Here is a 24,087-nt window from a genome sequence, read left to right on the forward strand (position 1 = left end):
CTCACTATCATGATACTTTTATTTCCCAAGCAGGAAAATGTATGATTTTTTTTTTTTTTCCTGGACGAAATCAGATATTTCTTAACATTTTCTAGAGCATTTGTGCAGATGGGACCAGAAGGCCAGCAGTGCTCAATAGGGAAAGGGGGCTCTGCCCTGTGTCAGGGGTGCAAAGCAGACCAGCGGACCGGAGGCTCGGGTGCCTTCTGCCCTAGTCCCCCACAGCTCATGACATTGTGCAGGGTAATAAGCAGAGGCACAGAAGATGGCAGGAAGACCATAGCCAGCCGGTTGGGATGGACTCAAGAATTTGACCTCCCCGGAGCGAGGCATATCACTGTCGTATTTGGACAAGCTGCCTTTTTAAAATGGCTTTATGACAAGGCATTGTTGACCGGACACCCATTTTGAAAGGCTGGCAATTCACTTTGCATACCTCATAATCCCAAATTTACAAATAACCCGAGGATAGCCTTTCAAATTTGGATATTGAAAAAAGAAACTTTGACTATGGCCATGAAGTCCATGTCAAAGTTGACCAAAAGTTGGTGCCAAGGGAGGAACAGACCGTATGTGCTGGTAGGAACACAGGGCCCCCCGTTAGAAAGGTCCCGTGCTCTCTTGTAAGGGGGGATGGTTCCCCAAACCGAGTTGACTTTACTCATTTGCGTTATTTTTCCTCCCATCAGGGAACGGAAATGCAGGCTCCGTGTAATTCATTTATTTTAGGGCTCTGTAAAAATCCGCATGTACGATTTAAATAATGCTGAGGAACTGTGGTGACTTCTGCTTTTCCTTATTTCTCTCTGGCCCTCGGGGTGCCACTGCCAGACCTTTAGGGGAAAGTGTACAGAGGCAGAGGGCTTCTCAGAAGGCCACCTCCGTGCATATTTGTCTTCTATCTTTGCATTTTATGTCCAAAGCCTTAGCCCCACAGCAGCTTTCTTATTACGGAACAATGGCCTCCCAAGCAGTGTTGTTATGGAGATTAAAGGTACGGATTGCAAAACACCTGTAAAGAAAATCTTCGCTGACAAACCCAGTTTCTTTCCATAGACCTTTCTTCCATAATCTCTTTCTGGCAGAACATTGTATGTTTTGATACTAGAGATTCAGTTACCAACCACAGTAAATAAAACAAAATAATTTTAAGAAATAGTACAGAACTCACCCTAAAAACAAACATTGGCCAATCATGTTTATTTTCTGTTTCTTTGTACACACCTGAGGACTGACAGGGGGCAAAAAAAAGGAAGGTCGTACTTCTTACCCAGTTGATTTTTAATTATGGAGCTACGGACAGTCTTTAGACTGAGTATTAGCCAGTTCTGCCGTCCTGCGTGGCATGGAATATTACATTTATGTTTAAAAGAATTCAGCAGTTTCAAGCCCAAACAGTCTCATGACACCAAGTCCCTGAATGAGTCGTGAGTACCCCAGGTTGGGTAGAAAACACAATCATCCTCTCAAGACACAGGCTCAAGTGCCACAGTCCTGGGCACCAGCATTAATTCACCACCTCTTAGGGTTATATTTAGGATCTAGAATGTTCCAAATATATGTTTCAAGAATTTGAAAAACATCTTCCAATGGTGGTCAATAGCAGGAGTTTACTACTCCTTTTGTGAAGGTGATTCACCATCATATGGAACCCCCTGTTTTTCCTGCTGGAGGGAGTGTGAACGAGAGGGGGGAGGAGCTCATAGAGGACTGTCCAGGGCACCTCATGTAACCCAACCGCAATTGGGTGGCTACAAACCCTGAGCAAACAGATGTGGTGTTCATGGCTGCACCCCATCTTGGTTCTTCTACCCAACCTCCCTGAGTCTACGCCTCCATCGGTCAGTGTGATCAGTGTGGTTAGCAAGGTTTGGGCCACTGTAATGGTAAGCTCAGTCCCGCTGGGAGGATGAGAGGGGAGGCATTCTGATCCTTCAGCTCTGGGGGTTTGGGCGTGGTCACCAGCGGTGTTTAAAGGCGGAGCATCCCTAGGGAAGGCCTTTGCTTTGGCACCACCCTGGGACTGAGCAGCTCACCCATCTGGAACAGTTAAGTCTCCCAGATCTATAACTTGCTGATTCCCACAGAGGATGTCTCCTTACTGACAAGCTTTATGTGTTCAATCTGAGTCACCCCAAGGCCAGATCCAAGACCCTGGGAGCTTAGGCTGTGACAATTCTCTCTTCTGTCTTTGGGAGAGCTACATATACACACTTAACCTGCAGGAGTATTGGGGAGGAGGGGTGGTAAAGGACGTCGCAAGGTTAAAAGGGAGGAGGAGGTAATGTGGCCAGTGACTGCGCTTTTTGGAGTCGCAGGTCATACAAGGGAAGCGAACAGGGTGGTTTTATTAAGTCTCCTGGGGTTACTGCTCCGTGTGGCTGCTCGCACTCCATTAGCGCATCTCTCTTCAAGATTAGATGGCAAATTACATGATCAAGTTATTAAAATACCTGTAAAAGTCAGCACAAGCACGAGGGCTCGACTTGGCATTTCTGCCCGTTAAGTGGTTTATTTAGATCGCTTCTCTAGGGGTCTGTTAATCTTCATCCGTACAAGGTTGTAAATTGCCTGCTGCGTAGACCTGTCATGGCCTGAGTTTTCAGCCGTGTTTCTATTGCTGGTCCAAGAGGGCTGGTGTCTTGCGGGTGAACGCGCAAGCGTTTGAAACGTGCAGTGATTCCCGCCCTCCCCCGTCTCGGTTTTGAACCTGCAGCGTATGTTTGTGACGGTGGCCGCACGGGGGCTGCCTTTAGAGCAATCACGGCAGTGAATCATGGCAAAGCCGGGGCCTGGTTCAGACGTTTACCAAAGGCAAGAACAAAATAGAGCTCACGGTCAGAGAGAGAGCTGATGCTGTTGGTTCCTTTAATCCCCGCATCCTGCCACCCCCAGGAGGTGCATGACGTGGTCCTGGACGGTCCTGCCTGCTGCGCCTGCGCGCTGATGCGGAGCCGCTCCGTGACCAGGGCCCTTACCGCCAATCCAGGTCCCCCCACCTCACATAAGCAGTCAGAGACGTGGTCTTCCGTGCCAACCTTCTGTAATTCTGCATGCCGCCGCTCCTGCTGATGAACGGTCGGGCCTCATAGTCTTAAGCCAGTAGGGATGTCGAGAACACCTCTACTCTGTTGCCCATGATTAAAAGACCACCTTTTTTTTTTTTTTTTGTAATATTTTTGCTGTGGGATCGGGCTTTCCAAGGCACCATATGTTGCTAAATGAGAGAAGTCATTGCCCAGACGTGGATCTGTTTAATTTAATATGATTTTCCACAAATTACAAAGCATGACTTTAAAATTGAATTTGTGCAAAATTACAGATGGCCAATTCAGGTGGAAGGGAGAGGAAATCTTGTTACTCTTATTCCAGAATCTCTTCCCGAATTCCTCATTTGATTCTTTTGCGCCTTGGGGGAGGGGATAAGTTGGGGGGAGGATACATTAGAGGGTCTGTAAGGAACTTCTCTTATTTTTCAAACTTTCTCCCTGGTCAGTCATGGCTCCCTCAGAGGGAGACACAGCGGCCTGGACATGTCAAGACAGAACACCCGTTCTTCCATCCATCCATCCCATCAGTCAGGATATACCTGTTCCTCCCACCTTATCAACAGAAGAGGACTCAGGAAAAACAGGGGAGCCCCCAGGATGCACTTTCTGAGGAAAGCAGAATCTGAATGTACCAAGTAACTCTAGAATCCATATGGTGAGGAATGGGTATGGGCTTTGGAATTCAAATCCCAGGTTGGGCACTCGGGTAGTTACATGACCTTGGGAAAAATCACTGAAATCCTTGCCACCGCTGCTCACCATCTGTAAAATGGGCATGGTAGGAGAAGTACCTGACTCCCGGAGAGCGGTGAGCATAAGCGAGTTCATCGGTGTATACCCTGGATGCCTGGCGCGCAGTGAGCATTGCACGGGTTTTCTCCTCTTACCTCCGAGCTTGCTGCAAGGACGGAGATATATTTTCGTCAAATATTGCGCATGGAGCCTGGTACACTTCATGCACTAAATAAACGGTCGATGTTATTTGTTTTCCTCTTACTGCTAGTATTGTACCCACATGGGGGGCAGTGGGGTCTCACCAGGGTGTTATAATCCATCCATCTGTCCTGTCAGATGAGCTACACCTTGTTTCACAGGAGGACAGTTGCCCTGTGGTGGTTTTTGTAGTGTCTTCAGTCAAGGTCTTCTTCCTTGGTAGAACTCCGACAGGAGAACCCATTAGCACTGCTCCGCAAGATCAGATGGGAATCAATGGGAATGTTAGAGCTGAGAAGGACCTTACACATCATTGCCCAATGCCCTTTATTTTCTGCGTGAGACGCCAGAGGCCCCAGGGAAAGACAGGGACTGGCCCAGTTGGAGGCAGACCTGAACTCCCGGTTTTGGGACTCCTGGTCATCCCAAGGATGACCCCATCCCATGGGTCCATCCTGCCTCCGCCTCAGAGGTAGCCACAGAATATAGTCTCTGCTGTCAGTGGAATGCACGTTAGGACGTGTCGCCGTGCTTGTCCTTCCATGGCCTTTTTCTAGAAGTGTGCTGTCTCCTCAGAGAGATGATGAGGCACCCTTGGTTGGACTCTATATCGTGTACTTCTTTGTACCTCCATTTTCAAAATGTGAATTCCATGCTTTAGGAGTAGGGGTTTTTCGAAAGGCAAGGATAGAATCCCCAACTTAAGGCCACCCTCTGTCCTCCTCAGCCCTGCTCCCTGGGGGACAGCAAACAGCTGCAGAGGCGGACAGGACACTCCCTGGCCCACGTGCGTGACAGCCAGAGATGAACCCTGACCCATCCCTAACTTGCATGAATCGGACACATTTAGAGAATGTGAATGGTCAGCCTCTTTGGCATTTTTAATGAACCATCTACAAAAGGATTTCTTTGAACCGAGTTTCACCTTCCTGTGTGATTTTAAGTAAATACCTCCCTGGGCCGATTCCGCCCACAGGCCCAGGCCTTGAAAGCCTGCTGGCGGCTTGGGCTGGCGGGCCAAAAGGAGGCCTGCAGACAGGTGTGCGAGTGTGTCGGGGCGGGGCCGGGCAGCCACAGCTGTGGGAACGCAGCGAAGCCACGGCTGGAGGGGAGCTGGGGCCTCGCAGCTGGTGCTGAGTGACAGTCCTGCATCCCAGTTCAGGACCCCGCTGTCAGCTTCTGCATTTACTCCCCGAATGGTGCATGGCCATGCGAACGCGGGAACTAGAGTCAGAGACAGGTTTCCCTATGAGTCAGGGTCATGGACAGCAAGGCCAGAGCTCCCCCAGGACCATCATGGGCAGACACCAAATGCCCCTCTGTCAGAGGCGCTGCTTCTGACATGTGTGTGGCTTCTGGGCTCTCTCCTGTGGCTAAGACCTGGTGAGTTGGTAGTCACCTCTCCTACATGGAACTTAGTTAGGGGTCAATCAAGAGAAGCAGGGACTTGAGGCCCTGCACTAACTAGCGATGTGGACCTGTCCTCCTGTCTTTGCCTCTCACAGTGCATGGTCTTGACATGTCTTGACCACAGCCCCCAGGGCTTGAGTTCCACAGCTCTCGTGGCTGGCCTCAGTAGTCAGAGTTTCTAAAGAACAGACCAGAGGAGGAGGCAATGAAGGAAACACCATGAAGTGACTTTTCTGGCTCAGAGGAATAGATCCACTCAGAAACACAGCATTCAGCAGTCTTCCAAACTCTCCCCCAAGGGTCATGATGTCCCCTGATTTGGGCAGTTTGCCACAGCAACTTTGAACTTCTGACCACAGAGATGAGTGAACCCTAGAAAGCTGGACCAGAATGAGATAGCCAGCCCTCTCATTAGACAGAGGAAGCACTTTGAGCCCAGAGAGGTTAAGTGACTTGCCAAAGGTCACACAGCCAACTCTGATATGCATGCGCTTAGCTCTCCTGCCCACCCTCCCCAGCTTGAACACATTCCTAGTATTTGGATACAGCACAGTGAACCTTCCCAAGCAGTCCCTGCAAAACAGCACTTAATGTGAAAGAGGGGCTGTTGGAACAAGATAGGGCAAACACCCATGTGCCTGCGCACAGCTCCACCCAGTTTCTCATCTTTATATTACCAAAAAAAAAGGTCTCAAATAACCCAAACAGGCCGGGTCTGATCTGTAGACAGTCTGCAGGCATCCACCCAAGACGCTGCCGGTCGGCTGGTCCATCCTCCACTGATTTATGTTGTGTGTGTTAAGCCTTAAATTGTTGAGACTCTGGCTGGCTGCAGTGGTATTACTGGAGGGCTGGTGCATGTTTTCAGCTCACGGAGCTGGCTCCGGGACTGGAGGTGTTGGCCTCAGATCAAGTCCAATCTCACACCTGTCTGAGACAATGAGGGCCTTGTTAGACACATCTCCAGTCAAGGCGGTGCAGGCTGCTTATTTTTCACGTTCAGAACAGAGAGGGGGGGATCTGGGGGGCCAGGGAGAAGCCAAGGCGAGACTGGGATACATTGGGGTTAGCTGCCTCCCTTGCCCTCTCCTTTCCGCCCCTTCCCAGGACTGCCCCCCCCCATTTTACAAACTTTTCCTTATTTTTGGAAATTAAAAACAAACAAACAATACAACAGTAGCCCTCTTATGAAGGAGAATTTCCCACTGCCAAACAAGAAGCTCGGGGCCTGGTGGAGAATAAATTCACAGTCACCAAGAGAGCTGAGCCACAGAGTGGAGAAGCAGGGTGGTGAAAAGAGCCGAAATCCAAACTTTTTTCCACACTGGTGGTGTGCAGGAACGGTTTTCACTTCTTGTTTTTCCCCTCCCGTTGCTGACATTTGAGTGACTGGGGCGGTAAGCGGAGGGCAATGTTTCCCCACCTTGGTGTTATTTGCTGACGAACCAGCAAACTGTTCTGTCCCCGCTCTGTCCCTGCCGTCCCTCGTTACCAATAGAGAACACAGCACTTACATCCGCAGACCCTTTGCACACCCAGCTGTCCAGAGGCCCTGACCTGAGGCAGTCACTGGGCAGGACCTCTTCTGGGTTGGCCCAGGTCGGCAGCCCTCAAGGCTGATGGCTGTGAACGCTCATTACTCAGTCACAGCCACCCCTGAAATGACTTGCGTTGCATGGGACCACACGATGTGCAAGCTCTTGGGATAAAAATCAAGGAAAAGTTTCCTGGAGTTAGGAAAGCCGCCCTTTTCTGCCAGGCCCCACAACAGGCCCCTCACTAGCACTTAGTGACTCCTCCCGCGTGGACCTGTCATGCCCCGGGGGCTTGTAAGGAAGCTCTCCGCTTCCTTCTCTGTGAGCAAGGCTCTTACCTGAGCGGGGATGCATGGAGGTGCCAGCGGTCACTCTGTTCTGCTCGTCCTCCAACGACAAACAAACAGTCCCCATCCTTTCAGTGCCGAGAATGGGCTTAAGCGCTAAGTCCCATTGCTGACTCATAGCTTCAGCCCCAGAGACCTGTCGGGGGGTGGGGGGATATGTGCAGGCTGCTTATTTTATCTGAGGCCTGGGATTTCAGAGCAAATCACTTTGAACTCCGCTGTCCTGGTTTCTTTCTGCGCACATCAGCCAGCTTGCCCCAGGACACCTTTTCTGAGGCAGCAGAGGGAGGTGTGGGAAGCAGCAAGGTGAGATAGGAAACCTGGGGGCTTCTGGCTCCCTCCTGCCCAGGTCTGAACCCCTTCCATGCGACCTTGAGTGACTATACCTGCGACGACCCTGGGCCCTGGGAGATGGCGTCACTGCTAAGACTGTGGCCTTCTGGGAGGCCAGAGGCAGCACTGCAAAGCCGTCTCTTTGAGGCCACTCCGTCTGAACTTACAGCCTGGGGAGGGGGGTGGCATAAGAAGCAGATGTGGCCCCCTCAAGCCACCTGAGGGCCAAGGAGGACCAGAGACAGAAACAGAACCTGCTCCGACTGAGATCACTTGAACCACAGGCTTCTCAGCTCCTTCTCTGGCCCTGCCTCAGCCACTCTCAGGGCCATGAGGTTTCCATCCTTCCCTGGATCCTGCCATTCTTCAGGGCACCTCCCTGCCCTCCCCTCTTTCCCATCCAATAATCAAGCTAGTCCATCTTCTCTTGTTCCGTGCCCATCCTTTGGGGCCTGGGACTCCACCATCTTCCCAAGTCTTGCCGCCATCGTTACCCGATGGGGTTAGGTTGCTAATGCCCCAACTGTCATGGGCTCCTGGGAACAAGGACCCAAGGCTTCCCTCTGTGCTTTGAGATCATCCAAACTGCGAAACCAACTAATGAGATGCTTTCCAAGCTTCCCTGAGCCCTGGGCACCTGCACCCTCACCTCCCCGTCTCTAGTCATGGTTCCAAGAGTGACAGGCTTGGGGAGGCAGGAACGGTCTCTCCTACTTCTCCAGACCCCCTGACCCTAGCCCGGATTTGCAGGGAAAGGGAGAGTGGGAGTCACTGAGGAAGACTTTCCCTGCTCTCAGGATAGCACATCAAACCTGGTGCTTGACACGTTTTCATCTGAAGTCCAAAACTTTCTGCCCGGAATGATCTCCTTCATCCCAAAGCACCAATTCTAGGGCAGAGCCTCGCTTCTTAGTTCTGTGACGGACTCTTCTTCTTCCTCCCAGAGCCCAGCTCGGAGCCTGGGAGAGGGAGACTCGGTGGTCCCACCCAGATGACAACTAACTCGCCCCTTTCCCTTTGCTTCTGTGACAAGGAAGAAGATGGGAGTGTCTCTGCTTCTTGACCTTCTGACTCCATTACCTTCTACAGCCTTCTGTTTTCTAAAGCTAATGAGCTACGCTTTTTTTTTTTTGCTGCCCCCCCACCCCCCAGGCCAGACTCTTGTGTCGCTGTCTTTCCTTGCCATCCACCTTCCTCCTCAGACAGCTCACCTTAAGGCTGTCCTCCAAATTCCTGAGGCTGGCTTTACACATTTAATTAGAGATTCAGACCCCAAAGTAAAAGAAGTTGTTTACCCACTATTTCCTTGGAACCCCACCCCCACCTCACTGCTGCCTCCCAGGCACCTGCACTCTGCGCCCTCCCCCCACAGTCAGGTGTGTCCCTGTGTCGCCTCCTTCCCTAAAAGCATTCCTGATTCTTCCTGGTTCTGGCGTTTTTCAAATCCATCCTTCCATCCATCCACTCTTGACCTTGGTGGCCCCGCTCTCTGCCCACCTGTAACCAAGCCTCTTTCCCCAACGGACCTGTTGCCAGGCCTTGGGGTCTCAGGCCCCACAGCGCTGAAACATTTCACTGCCATCCCGTCAATGGCTTCGCCCTGTGCCTAAGACAGACAACAAAAGCCAAGTTTCCCCCTTCCCCTCCCCTCTGTGGCGTTGCATTATGATCCTCAGCTGGTGGATGAAGGACCATTCCAACTCGCCTGTGCCGGCCCACTTGTCTGTCTGAAAAAAAAAAAAAAATAGCAGAACGTGGGCCATCTGGGACGGTGGGGGTGGGGGAGGCCATTTGCCACCCTCTTCGTCAACCCTCCCTTTCGCTTTCTTCGCCTCCTCTCCCCTCAGTTCCTCAGAAGCCTTTTTTGTTCCAGGCAAGGAGAAAGTACTTCGGACGTGTTGTTGAGACTGGTTTGCTGTTTTTTTCAAAGACGGGAAGTTCCTGTTTATTGGAAAGGTTGTTCACTTCCAAAGATGTTACAGAGCCAGGCAGCCATAGGATGATTTCTCGCTGCCTTTTCTCGGGGAGGTACACAATACAAAATAATAATAATAATAATAATAATAATAATAAACCAATGAGAGCAAGAGAGCCAGTGAACACAAAAGGAGATGTTAGAATAGGTTTTTGTTGGTACTTGCATTTTCTTGTTGAAAAACAGCAAAGACCCTGAGGTACAGAGGTGTGGACAGAAGCCCGATGTTATCTGCCCCCTAGAAATCCTGCCTGGAGTCCAGCAGCGGGCGGGATCCAGAACTCAAAAAGACGGAGGCAACTGGTCCTGCTCAGTACAAACGGTGCTTTCAGTCTTTCGTAAACAGCCTGTGCCCCAGGGCTCAAATCCTTCAAAAGTTTGCCTAGGTAATTGCGTTTCATTGCTGTCTGGCATGTGCTCATCTGTCTAATCTAGGGGTTCAGACAGCCAGGCCAAAGCCTGCGAGACTGGAGGAGAACGAGACCGTGAATTTAATCCACTTGAAAGATGGACTAATACAAGTACGGCTAACTCATTATTTTAAGTGATGTGAGCAGAAAAGGGTATGGCACTTTCCATAAAAGGGTTTAAAATCGGCACACTGCAGCCACTTGGCAGTTGAAGGCCATTAGAAGAGAAGGCAGAACCGGGGCGACGATGGGATCCTTGCTGCCACCTTCTTGCTTCTGGAAGCCTACCTCCATCCCACAACCACAGTGGGGTTGGAGGGAGATGCTGCCCACCCCTCCCTCCCTCCCTGATGCACGAATTCACAGCAATAGACACCAACTTTTATTTGAGGTTTGGGGGTGCTGGGGCTCAGTTTCAGGATGAAAGGGGATATCAATTGAGTAAGGACTTCCCAGTCAGCCCCACAGAGCCCAGAATTCTAGGCCTGTATGCAGGAAAAAGGATCTCTTCCCCTGTGTCCACTGGGCTCTGTGCTTAACAATTATTTCTTCTTTTCTTTTCTTTCTTTCTTTTGAAATTCAAACCAGTTTTTGTTGTTGTTGTTGTTTTGTCAGTATATGGTAACTAGGTTGGGGCGGGGGTAAAGGCTTCAGTCATCACACAGTAAGAAACAGCCCTCTACAAAGAACCAGAGGTCTGCCCCTGCCCTGTCACCAGCCTGGCGTGGGGAGCAGAGAGAGTCACGAAGAAGGCTTCGGCCTTCTCCGAGGTGGGGCTGGCTTAGAAAGTCTCTGAGGTCTCTCTGTGCACTATCATTCCATGAGATGTTGGAATGAAACCTTAGAAATGTTGACAGTGATTTGCATCATTATCTAGTTACATGTGACTCATGCCCGGGAAGCTTGGGAAAGGCAAGCACTAGCCTGTCCCTTCCCAGGTGGCAAAGCTGACGGTCAGCTCAGGAGTGATGTTGTTGGTCGTTTACACCTGCGTCTCACCCAGGACATGGCGTGCCAGTTTCAAGTCTGGGTGCCAGGCCATGAGGCTGTGAGAAAGAGTCATCCCGAATCCTGGCATGGGGACGGAGTTCTCCCTGGGCATAGTGTGACGGCTGAGGGCATGCGGGCAGACCATGGCCCCCAGAGAACCTGGTTTCCACAGGGGCTCCAAAAGATTCCCAGCACACCCCTTCTCTTCTCAACACCCCTGAGTTTCTCGTGTCCTGTGCCTAGGGTGCGTGCCTAGCCTGGGCTGGGTCTTCCTCGGGCACCAATGGCATTTGGGTCCAGGTCTTTCTCTGCCATGGGGGGGCCACTCTGTGTGTTGTAGGATGGTTAGCAGCACCTCTTCCTCCACCCACTAGATGCCAGGAGCAGCCCTCACCCTAGTTGTGACGACAGGAATATCTCCAGACATTGCCCAATGTCCACTGGAGGAGAAACAGCCATGTTGAGAACAGTCTGGGAAAGTCACAAGCATCTCATCGTCCACACTGGTGCTCCATGCCAGCAGCAAAGGGGAGTCACTTGGGCATCTCTACTTGGTAGTAAGTCAGCTTTGGTGCCTCACTTCTCTTCTCTGTAGGTCATCCCTTTTGTTGAGCAAGAGTCTCCTAGTCTGCTATCTCACACACTCCTTTAAAAAAATTTTTTTAATTCTTCCATGTTAGTCCAAGTCACTGAAAACCTATTGCTTCTCTGAGAAAGCCTTCCTTGACCTTGTAAATCAAAGCAGTCCTCTGGAGGGAGGTTTCCCACTGCTGGGTTCGGTATCATCTTTCTCAGGGTGACCTCATCTATTAAAGTATGAAGGTTGTATTTGAAATGCCATTTACTTTCTCTAAGTCAATAAATGAAGCTGTGGATCTTTAGATCATCAGAGGTCTGCTTATTACCAAGAGTTTTTGTGTGTGTGTGTCATTTTTTAAATCGAGATCTGTGTTAGAGTTTAAAAGAATTCCGGCAGATTTCCATTTGCCTTTCTGAATCAGTTTGGGGTGATATTCCTCTGCGAGTGTAGATTGCCCCTAGATGAATCTGACTTTATTAGTTTATGTCCTTTGTTCAGAGCACCAGGGATGAGCTTGTGAAAGCACGCGCAGCTCTTATCTTCAAAGCTCTCCTTTATGCGGCAAAAGTGCACCTCAGCAACCTGTGTTACTAATCTGTGGCAGTCCCAATTAGTTCGCATCAAGGTCAGTCCTTTGGGGGGTGCACACTGACTGCAGACTTAAGGGAACCAGTTCCTCTTGCGCTGAGCTCGCGCGAAGGTCGGGGAGAAGGCGGCCAGGGAGGCATCAGACAAAAGGGGGGGCCCGCTCCCCCAAGAGAGGTTGATAGCGACTCTCCCTGCCCTGGCTCACAAGCCAAAGAAACTCAGTTATTCTAAAGAACCCAAAACTAGCATGGGAACGGGCCGCCCCAGGAGGAGGCTGTTTGGGTTCTCCCCCACTGTCTTGCTCGGATGGCAAATATCTGAGTGCTTTTGCAGTTGTTGCAACATAACAAAAAGCGTCAGAGAACTATTTCTTGGGGACTTTTGACGAATGGAGAAGCCTTAGGCTCAAGAAGAGTAGTGAACACGACCCCTCCAAAACTTTGTCTGTGAAAAAAGAAGTTAGAGCTCTGGGTCAGGAGCATGTTGAGTTTTAGGAATGAAGGGTGATGCTGAGCTCACAGTGGCCCATCCTGCTGTGTCTCTGAGGCCACCAAAGGAAGATCGTGAATCTGTGAATCCTGTAGGTCTCAGGTCTCCAGTGCAGGGGGTGAGGCCCCTCTTACGGGAAGAGACTATGTGTCCTTGGTCTGCTGTCATGTCTATGGGAGAATGAAAGGGTCCATGGCCAACTGGAATGGCAGTGTCCTTTAAGAGGGAGAAATTCACTATTAGATCTGTTCAGAGACATGCCCCATAGTCCTATGAAGTTCAGAGCTTTGGAGGTGAAGGGAGGGTGGGATTCACACGACATCTGCTGCTGCTCCCTCCAAGCACATGCTGTGACTTTGTGCCTGGGTCCAAAGGCAGGATGGATGCTTGTGGAGGTGCAGAAGGGGGCGGTCCTCCCAGGGCCCCGGCCTCCTGGCTCCTGCCTCTGGGAATTCCCGGAGCTGGGCCTGATGTGTGGGAAAGGAAAACAAGGGGTGGGTGCAGGTAGGGGGAGAAAAGTCATGGCAGGACAGCACAGCCGGCAGTGAGCGTGAGGAAAACAGGAGCACACTGAAGCAGACACTGAGCCAGTGGTTTATGGAAGGAGGCCAGGCACTTCAGCTTGAGAAACTCACCCTACCCTCCTTCAGGTAGGGAGCACGGAATGGAAGCTCTTCAAGAAAGAGTGGCCGCCGTGCAACTACCTTGGGCCAAGCAGCTGCAGTGCTGCTGCTGAAGGAGGCCGGTGCTCAGCGGGAGGAAGGGCTTCTGTCTCCTCTCGGTAACCTGCCACATGCAGCCTGCTGGACCCTCACATGTGCTCACCGCAAAACCACGTTTTCCCTGGGGGAAGCAGTGGGGAAACTGAGTCTCCAAGGGATTAACTCATTTGCCCCCAGCACACCTTAAGTGAAGGACCAGTCAGGGGCTCAGCCCTAATCTCTCCAACTCCTGAACGACAGCCTTGCTCTGCTCTTGCTCTGGCCCTCATGATTGTCTGAGGGACAGTCTCAGGACATAGTTCCCAAATCCTGGAAATGTTTGGGGGCAACAAAAGCCAAAGGCTAGTGAAGCATCCTTGTGGGTTCCCTGCCAGCACTCTCTAGATGTGATGTGGTGTTGCATCCTTTCTTCCCCCCCTTCATATGACTCCTGATTTTATTAGAACTCCGTGCTTCAGCGTGTGCTGCTCCAAACCACAGTGTTTGGGTGAAAAATCAAGAAAGGATGCATTCAGGCCCACGCTGCGTGGGAGCAGGGGACACATAGGCTGCCTGAAGGGCTTCAGCCACTCTAAATCTGTCAAACCACTGTTAACTTTTTTTAAAACCACAAAAGTGCTAAAGTAAAATCTAGGGTTGCAGCTGGGAGAAAGCACAGCAGGAAAGCTGTGATCACGCTGATGGGGAATGTGGCTTCCTGTCATGCCCGCCCCACACTACCTGTGTCTCCCACGAGAGATGTGTCTGAGCCCAGATGTTGGCTGGAGGGAGGTGCACTGACACAGAGGGCTGGGGGCTACAGAGCTGGATGGAGTGGCCTCAGGGGAAGCCAGGCCACAAAATGACGTGATACATAGCTGTTGCGTGCCAGATCTCTTTCTGAGCTGGGATCCGCATCTCCTCCAATACTGACAACTCACCGGGTAGGGGTCAGTTGTCCTGCAGCCCTTGAAGCCCCAAAGTGAGCATCACTCCTTTTTTCTTGCCTGCTGCCACTCTGGGGCATTACAATGACCCTGGCAAAGCTTGGCCACGTTACTTAATAGGAGCTGCCCCAAGTGACGGCTCTTACTGAATCTGCTTCGTCAGAGAAATCGCTGGTATCTCTTTGAGAAGCCTAGGGGATCCCCCTCATCCTCACAGGGCCTTCCATTGACAGTCTGGACAGTGGCTTGGCTCTGACAGTCTCCCATCCTGTGCCGTGGGACAGTGATGCAAACCTGCACGGTCCTCTTTATAGCATATGCTATCCCCGCGGAATGTTCCTTCAGATTATTCTGTTTCTTTAGCTATGGGCCATCCCAGGTGATGCCACGCCTCTCCTGCGTGTAGCTTCCCCCTTCGAGGTGGCTGTCACTTGTTTCCTGAGAGTGAGTGTCCTCTTGCTATGCCAAGCACATGATCCCAAGCTAGAGGCTGTCAGAGATCTCCCAGCTATTGACACGGTGTTTCTGGCTCATCCCTTTCCAGGAGCTGCAGAGAGGGTGAAGGGGCTAGAGAATGAGGGGACGGGAACCATCTTTATTGCCTGTGTTTTGAGATTTTCGCTGGAGGAGAAGGGAGAAAGGGACGGCAATTAACAGTGCAATCGTGGAATCATTTGAACCTGGCCAGTGGGCTGGCCCTACAGGAATTTACCCAGCCCACCTATAGAATCAGTGGGGTCCTGGAAAGTGTGTTCCAGGGCAGAGGCACAGAAAGTGAGAGTGCAGAAAATCTTTATGGGAAGGGTATCTGCAATGGATGTTTGTTTAACAAAGTCCAGGGCAACTGTCTGCAAGTCTGCAAGGGAGGACAGGCCTTCTGTTCCCTCAAAACCGTGCTCCCTCCACCCCATGGGAACTGAAGGCTACTCTCTCTCTGGCCCCAGGACATGGTGCCGGCAAAGAACAGGAGGTGTTTATCCACACACCCATCTTTTCTAGAAGCCAGTGACTTACCCCCCAGCCCTTCATCAGAGACAACTGTGCCTGAGTCCAGAGCTCTTTTCCAGACGTGCCTCAGACTGATGGGGCTGAGGGGAGAGGCCTCATGGCAAAAGTTGAACTGTTTCCCCTGGGAAGTGTCTGGCAACTCTAATGAGGACCGGCACTTTGCATTTATAGAGCGCCTTTCATCTGTGGCTCTCAAAGCTGCTCCACAAACATTAATTAACTCTCACACCTGTGAGGCAGGTGAGGCTGGTTACCCCCATTTTTAGAGATGAGGAAACAGGTTTGAAAGGAAAAGGGCTGTGGTGAGCCACCAGGGCTGGGGGTGGCTCTGCTGGAAGGAACTGGCTTTCTGGATTCCCAGCGCCCTGACCCAATGGCCCTAAGCACAAAGCCAGGGAGCCTCCCTGGGACCAGACTCCAAAGATGGGTCCCAGAGGCTGTGCGTGGGGGAGACGTGGCCACACGCCTCCTTTTTTCCCTCCTGCAGGCAGCCTGCCACCTCCCAGGCCCTGCGATCTGGACAAGACCCCTCAAAACCCTGAAGGCCTTTAAAACGCAGCCTCCCTGGGCAGGTCTCTGCCCGGGCTTGGTGCTGGATGCTTCCCTTCCAGTAATTGCTGGAAGAATGAATGCATCTTAGCTCTACATGACTAACCAAGATGTGTATAGCCGGCAGAGACAACGGTTGGCAAATACCAGAGCTATTTCACAACCTCGCTTTTTCCAGGATCCAAAGCTGGTAGGAGCTGACTCACATTATCATGGGGTTTCACTGATAGCAACAACGTGCAAATCCCGTGTCTGCTACCTGAGCGCACTTCTAAGTGACCGCTTAGCCCTCCTTCCTTTTGCCGTGCTGCGTTTTGACTCCCTGCCACAGAGGCCAGAGGAAATGGTGCTGAAGGACAGTGGGACTTCCAGGGAAATGCCTCTTTCAAAGCAGAGAAAGACCCCGTGCCTGGGGCCACCACAGCATGGGGCTCTAAAGGTAGCAGCAGAGCCCCAGGGGGCATCCTTTTGTTTGCAGGGGAGCCGAGATCTTCCCTCCCAAGGGTCCAAGATAGGGAGATGCAAGCTGCCACCACCACCACCACCACCCCCAGGGCCCGCCCTGACACATCACCCTGGAAACTGACTCACATCTCTGAGCCCTGAGTCATATCCTGTTGTGCGTTTGGAGGCATCCAAGAGGGCATTACACCAGCTACCCATGACTGAGGTGAATCTGAAGGGCACCCTGGGAACTACCCTGCTGTCTTCCAAACAGAAAGAGGGAAAAAATCCTCCAGGGGAAAAAAAAAAAAAAAAAAATAACCAGGCTGGCCCTGAGGGTTTCTGTGTTCACCAAGCAGGTTTGGCTCTTAAAAATAGACGCCAGGGCCCCATGACATACATAACTGTCTGGTCTCTGTTTTTAAACGGCTCTGAAGGGTTACCAAAAGGTCGCATCTTTTAAAGATATCAGCCGAAGAGCCAAAGGAAGGGCCTTCTGACTATAATAGCCACACCACAGAGCTGCCCACCTCCTCCTGGCCCCTGGCAGAGAGAAGATGATTGTGCTGTTGGGAATCCAGGTTTAGAGGGTGGGCATTCAAGACCCCAGAGAGGTAGGTGGTCCTAGTCAAACCAAGAGGGGTGGCTGGCCATGCACCTATGTGGCCTGGTAGGGGTCTGGGGCCAAAGTTGGACATTTGAGACATTTCAAAGAACAGCTTTCAGTTTTGTTGATTTCTTTTTCACCTTCCTGTGTGACACCTTCTTTGTCATTCTGTTTCCCTGATTGCTACTTTAATTCTTATTATGTCTTTTCTTCTGCTTGCTTTTGGCTTATTTTGCTCTTTTTCCTCTAGTTTCCTAAGCTGGGAGTTTAAATTATTCATTCTGGACCGCTCTTCTTTTCTAATATATGCATTCAATGTTTTAACTATCCCTGTAAGCACTGCTTGCACTATGTTCCACGAATAGTGAGAAGCTGGATTTTCATTTAGTTCAAAATGCCTTCTAATTTCTCTTGAGACTTCTTACCTTACCCATGGGTTACTTGGAGGTCTGTTGTTGAAGCTCCAAATATTTGTTCTAGCTAACTTTCTGTTGTTGGTGGGTGGTGGTGGTGGTGGTGTGGCTGTTGTTTTGTTTTTAGTATTAAATCCGTGCGGCCTGAGAATAAACTTTGTATGATTTCTGTTCTTTCAAATTTGTTAAGGTGTATTTTATGGCCCAGAATGTGGTCTGTCTGGGCAAATGTTCCCTGTGAGCTTGAGAAGAAAGGGTATTCTGCTGTTGTTAAATGGATTCTTCTATAAATGTTAATTACATCAAGTTTGTTGGGAATACTGTTCAGGTCAAAATGCCCTAATTTTCTGCCTGCTTGATCCATCAGTTACTGGGAGAGGGTGAAGTCTTCAACTATGTGTATTTTTCTATTTCTTCTTATAGTTCTAAATCAGTGTTTGCCTCGTGTTTTCTGACACTGTTCTTAGGTGCTTACATGTTAAGGATTGTTACATCTTCTTAGAGAACTCACTCTTTCATCATCTTGCAATTCTCATCTTATCCCTGAAAATTTTCCTTTTTCTGAAGTCAGTTTTATATTAAATTAATACGACTACTGCCTTTCTTTTGGTTAGTGTTAGCATGGTCTTACTGCATCTCTTTACTTTTACCCTGAGTCCTTATATTTCAAATAGTTTCCTTGTAGACAACATATAGTTGGGCCTTGTTATTAACTCACTCTGATAATCCCTGTCTTTTAATTGGTGCATGTAGAACATTCATATTTAAGTGATTATTGGTATGGTTGAATTCATATGTACCATGTTTGTTTTCTATTTGCTTACTTGTTCTTTTTACTCCTCTTTTTCTGTCTTCTCTGGTTTTAATGGAGCATTTTATACGATTCTGTTTTATCTCCTCTTTTAGCATATCAATTATACCTTTAAAAAAAAACGTTTTTAGTGTTTGCCCTAGAGTTTGCAAAATACATGTATAATGAATCTAAAGCACTATTAAATAACACTACACCACTCTTTCCTTCCTATTCTGTTATTCCTGCCAGTCATCTCATTTGGCCATATGCTGTGATCACCCAATACATTATTCCCTCTATTATCATTTTAAACAGACAGCTATCTTTTGGGTCAACTAAGAATAAGAAAAATAAGACTTTACCTTCATGTATTCTTTCTCTGAAACTTCCTTTCTTTGTGTCAATTTAATTTGATGACCAGTGTTTTCCTTTTCCTTGAAGAATTCTTTTTAACATTTCTTGTATGACAGCTTTGCTGGAAAAAATACTTCAGTTTTTGTTCATCAGATAATATCTTTGTTTCTCCTTCACTGTTGAGGTATAGTTTTGTAGAATATAGAATTCTAGGCTGGTGGCTTTTTTTTTTCTTTAAACACTTGAAATATTTACTACACTTTTTGCTTGTATGGTTTTTGAAGAGAAGTTAGAAGTAATTCTTATCCTTTTTGCTCTCTAGGTAAGATGTGTCTGTAGATTATTCGGTATTTATCTTGGTGTTCTCTCCGCTTCTTGGATCTGTGGTTTGGTGTCCATCATTAGTTTTGAAATACTACTGGCCATTAATACTTCAGATGTTTCTTCTACTCTGTTTTATTTTTCCTTCTGATATTTCCACTGTGCATATGTTACACCTTTGGAAATTTTCCCAAAGTTCATAGATGTTCTGTTTTGGGTTTTTCTGTTCATTTGCTTTGGTTTTTGTTGTTGTTGTTGTTGTTTGTTTGTTTGTTTTGTTTTTTCTCTTTACCTTTTAGTTTGGAAGTTTCTATTAACATATTTTGGAGCTCATTGATTCTTTCCTCAACCATATCTAGTCTATTGATGAGCCCATCAAAGGCATTTCTCATCTCTGTTAAAATGTTTTTCATTTCTAGAATTTCCTTTTGTATCTGAGAGTTGCCATCTCCCTCTTATATCACCCATCTGTTCCAGCATGCTGTCTCCTTTTTCCATTAGAACCCTTAATACATTAATCATAATTAAATTCCCTAGCCAGTAACTCCAAAATCTGTGTCATATCTGAGTCTGGTTTGCTGTTTGTTGTCTCTTCAGACTACTTTTCTTACCTTTTGGCATGCCTTGTTATTTCTGATTTGAAAGCTAGACATGAGGGGCACCTTGGTGGCTCAGTCAGTTAAGCATCTCATTCTTGGTTCTTGGCTCAGGTCATGATCTCAGGGTCCTGGGATCAAGCCCCACATCAGACTCCAGGCTGAGCATTGTGTCTGCTTGAGGATTTTCTCCCTCCCTGTCCCTGGCTCTTCTCCCTGCTCGCACATTCCCCTCTGTCTCTCTTGCTGTCTCTCTAAAATAAATTAAATAAATAAATAATAAATAAATCTTAAAAAAAAAGAAAGAAAGCTAGACATGATTTATCAGGTGATGGGAATGGATGTAAGTAGAACTTCAGTGTGAGATTTTATGTTCTTCTAGCTAGGAGTTGGGCTGTGCTTCATGTTTACTGTAGCTGTAGATGTCAGAGGCTTCAAATTCCTCTAATATCCTTGTTTTTTGTCTCCCTTGTTGTCTTTGGACTTCCCTAAGAACTCTTCCCTAGTCTCTTTGAGCTGTAACCCACTGTTACTATACTGGATCCCATGAAAACCTGGAAGAGTTCCTGATGCCAATCTCGTGAAAGTGTCCCCACCCCAGTCCCCATACATGCACAAATGACTGAAGCTCCTAGAAGTTTCTTATTCTCATGGTAGTCTATACTTGGTCTCCAACAGTTTATCAAAATTAGCGGTTAAGCGTTCCAACCAATTTACAGCTCCAGCAGCTTCTGGTCGTGGTATGCACACCTCACTCAGTATGATCTTCTATAGTCACCTGCCTCTCAAGATTTCAGGGTGGCAGGTTGCCCTACAGTCTCAGTTCTCTAACATATCCAAGAAGAGTCATGAATTATCACTCTGTTCAGCTCTTTCCCTAAAGAGGGGAGTGGTGACCCCCAAGCTCTTTGCATTTCAGAGCTACAGCTAGAAGCAACAAAACATCTTGACATCAGTTATTTGATAGGGTCATTTTTCACTCTGGAGATATTTTGATATTGCTGCATCAAAAGGTGAAAGCATTCACTTTCTTACTGAGGGATGTATGCCATTGATCCCTCTGAATTCACCACTCACATCCACCCTACCTTATCCCCAATTCCCCTTCTCTGACCTCATTTCAAATGGAAAGGAGAGGGAGCTCTGTTTTACCCATTTTTTGATGATCAGACATCTGAAAATAACCCATCACAAAATGACCTCAGTAAAGTGGCTGCATCAAAACATTATGTACTCTGAAAAAAAAACAAAACAAAACAAACAAACAAACAAAAAACAGAAAAAACAGGAGGCAGAAAGGCTCAAATTTAAATTTTCTAATCCAGTCGTTTTATTAATGGACATGTGAACTGATTGAGATAGGGTCTTTGCCCCCTCTATCCTTACTTCAAATCTCCAGTTTTCTTGCCCTTTACCATTTAATCTCTGTAGCCCAGTTCCTCCCGGGTACTGAAGACCAGCAGGCAAACTTTTTTATCTGTGAATGGCGTGATATTATTACTTGAACCTCACCCTGGAGCAGGAGTGTATGGCCTTACCAATAAATTATCAGATAAATCCCTTGGCATGGGTTTATTTTCCTTTTTAATAATATAATCATAAAAAGTAGTCAGACTTACTGAGCATTCAATATGGCCAAAAACTGTGCTACTTGCTTTACATATGGTTTATCTCACTTATTCTTCACTACTACCATTTGAAGTAAGAGAACTACATACCAGAGAAAATAAGTGACTTGCCCAGGCTAAAGGTAGAATTTGGACTGAAATCGATCTATGATTTAAATTAGGTGCTTTCCCTAGTCTGTTCCTTGCAGAGGCAGAACATAAGTGCATAATAAATGCCATTAGGGTTATCTCTAATGTGGGAACAGCTGTTTGCAAGTCCAGATTAGGCAGATAATCCATCAATTCACCTGAATACAGGTCTGCCACTAGTTGTAATTCCCTAAAGGCAAGGACTATAGTCCATTCACTACTGAGTCCCCAAAACAGTGACCCTAGTAAAGCAAAAATGCTCATTGGCAACATGAATGAATGAGGATGTGAATAACTTCATGAGCCCATGAATTAATGAACAAACTAATTAATGTGAATGAATAAATGAAGCAACTCTCAGCATGATGATCAGTGCCCCAGGAAGAAACCTTTCCAAGCATCATCTACTCCCAGGATCTTCACTGATACCAGACTAGAAGCTCCAATAGGTCAGGAACTACATTGGCCTTATTCATCAGGCTACTACTAGCTAAGTTAGCACGTGCCTAGCACACTAAAATTTCAGTAAACTTTTGTTCTTTTCGATGGGCTGACATATCAGAGGCACTGCATTCAAAAACAAGTAGCCCTACTGTCTGGAGAATGACTGACAGTGGTTCTCTTTCTCAGCCTATGGCTTCTTTTCTGGATAACTTCCATCTTCTCCCTGCCTACTTCCTCTTCCCAGAATAGGTGTATTTATTGTTACAAGCACTGTTCTTCACCCCATCCTTCCACCTGAATCTTTTTTAAATCTGACTAACATACAAGTTCAGCAGAGAAATACTGTATACCATCAATTTGAATTAGAATCCTGCACTGTGACTATTGGAAGGGGCTTTGAGATCCTGTCTTTTCAGAGAGGAAAATAAGGATGTATAAAGAGGAAGTGGTTCAGGCTCAAAAACAAGCATGGAGGCCACTTATTCTACTTATCCTGCCTCTCATTCCCATGCTTGGGGTGGTCCACAGTACTGCCAAATATTTCCACACCTGCCTTCTTGTGTTCACGTTGGCCCCATCAGAACAACAATGGTAATGGAACAGTAAACTCAGCATACTCCATATCATCAGTCCTAGTTTTTTTGTTCTATTTGGTGCTTTGGGGTTTTTTATTAATAATATACATAGAATTAGAAAATACCCAGAAAACCTGACATGAGAAGCTCGCCATCACCACCTTCTGGCCCACTGCTGGCAATGAATCCAAAGGCAGCTCACTCTGGTCACATGAATGAAAACTGATAATGCAGGGGTCCTTTGGGGTTTTAGTGCTAGCCCTCCTCTAACACTGGAAAGCTAAGTTGTGGTGTGAAGCAAGAATGTTGAATCTAAAACCCTGTGTTAAAAAAAAAAAAAACAATCACAGAACTTGGACTTTAATCATAAAGATCATTTTACCAAAGCATATTTTTTAAAAGGCTGTGAAACATTATGCAACGTTTGCATGGTTTAATTATGAGTTTAGAAAAGCCTAGCACAACTTTTTCACTACAGTAAAACATGACAGAGCATGAATCATGGCATAATACCTTATGCTTACTGTGGTTTTAGACATGGGGTTAGGGGTGCTGGGCTGTCTACACAGCAAGGCATGAATTACTGAACCGCAATTCACACCCCGGAGGGCTTTATGACAATTATAAAACCTCTTTTGTTTGCTTCTTAAATGATTAAAATATTTGAGTACTATATATTCATCTAGCAAATGTGTATATCTAGGACATATGCATGTCTTACAAAAATATCTGAGTCTATAATTTATTTTTCACTTGGAACAAAACCCTTGTAGTAAGACAGGAATGTTGAACAATCTGCTATTTTGCTCTTTGCTTTCAGTTATTAGAAACACTGTTACCTGTAAGGCTGTGCAGGATCCTTGACTATAGTGGATCTTTCATTTCCACTGAGTTTAGAATGGACCAGCTATTTTATTCTCTGCCTTCTGCTCAAATTTCTCAAAATTCAGAATGGAACGAGGACCCTTCTTTAATATTAGATTTCAGAGATTCTAAGTGAAAATATTTGCCCATATTTTCCAAGCTTAAAAATTGAGTTATTTGAAAAGAAGGAAATCAGTCCACATGAGGGACAGGGACTGGGGTGAGAGGAGTGTGGGGCAGGTAGTTGGCAGGCAGAAGAGCCAGGGATCCAGGTAGATCTCTAAACCCCTGATTCTGTCATCCCCTCTGCCGGCTTCAGACAGATAAACAGAAACAGCAAACTTGAACTGCTGGAAAAGAAAAGCCCCTGAAGGAAGGAGAACTGAATATTTCACAACGAGTAGAAAGAACTCACTTCTTTATGTCCTGGCACATACACAGCCTACACCCAGCATTCTCCTGAGGAACGTTGCTCTTTCTAAATTTAATCCCAGCTTCTTGTAGCTCTGGCTATGAAGACCCCTGGGAACTAGTGTAGTCCACAGAGAAGATGGGACACAAAGAGAAAATCGATGTTTAACCCTAAAGAAATGGAAGGCTATCTTGTGGGAGGACTGTGTCCCATTCAACTTTTCTAACACGTGTTGCCTGAGATTAGAGGGTTGGTTCATTTTTTTCTTCTCCTTTTCATCTGCACTGTGATGCTTTTGAAAGCTAAGACTCCTATGAATGCTGGAGTCAAATTTACAAAATCTTTTTTACCTAAATCTTCTGAAGTCAGAGTTTTGTCTCTTCTCTATCCCAGTCCCCACTTAATGGCTGTCTATAAAATACTTGCTCAACATTCTGCCCTTTAAACATTGCAAACTTGAGGTCTTGAAAAGGTGCAGGACACCTGTCGGTCTGGGTTGGTAGAGCCAGATCTCTACTGCTGGGCTTGTGAACTAATCCTCAGGTCTCATCATCAGCTTCCCAGCCAGACCTTTTCTAAACTCCTTGGGAGAGAATTCACCTAAATAGAGGATATTTAAAAGTCCTTGGCATATTTTTTGCCAAAGTTAAGAAAAAAAAAAC

At 47.5% G+C, this 24,087-nt stretch overlaps 1 protein-coding gene across 5 annotated transcripts in view; it reads left to right on the forward strand.

Annotated features, from left to right (window-relative positions):
- RUNX1 (RUNX family transcription factor 1) overlaps nt 1–24,087 on the forward strand; it is a 246,527-nt gene that overhangs the window by 211,775 nt on the left and 10,665 nt on the right. The gene's annotated exons all lie outside the window — the stretch shown is intronic.

This window comes from Lontra canadensis, unplaced genomic scaffold (assembly GCF_010015895.1).
Source record: "Lontra canadensis isolate GAN:19392208 unplaced genomic scaffold, GSC_riverotter_1.0 scaffold29, whole genome shotgun sequence".
Taxonomy (NCBI): domain Eukaryota; kingdom Metazoa; phylum Chordata; class Mammalia; order Carnivora; family Mustelidae; genus Lontra; species Lontra canadensis.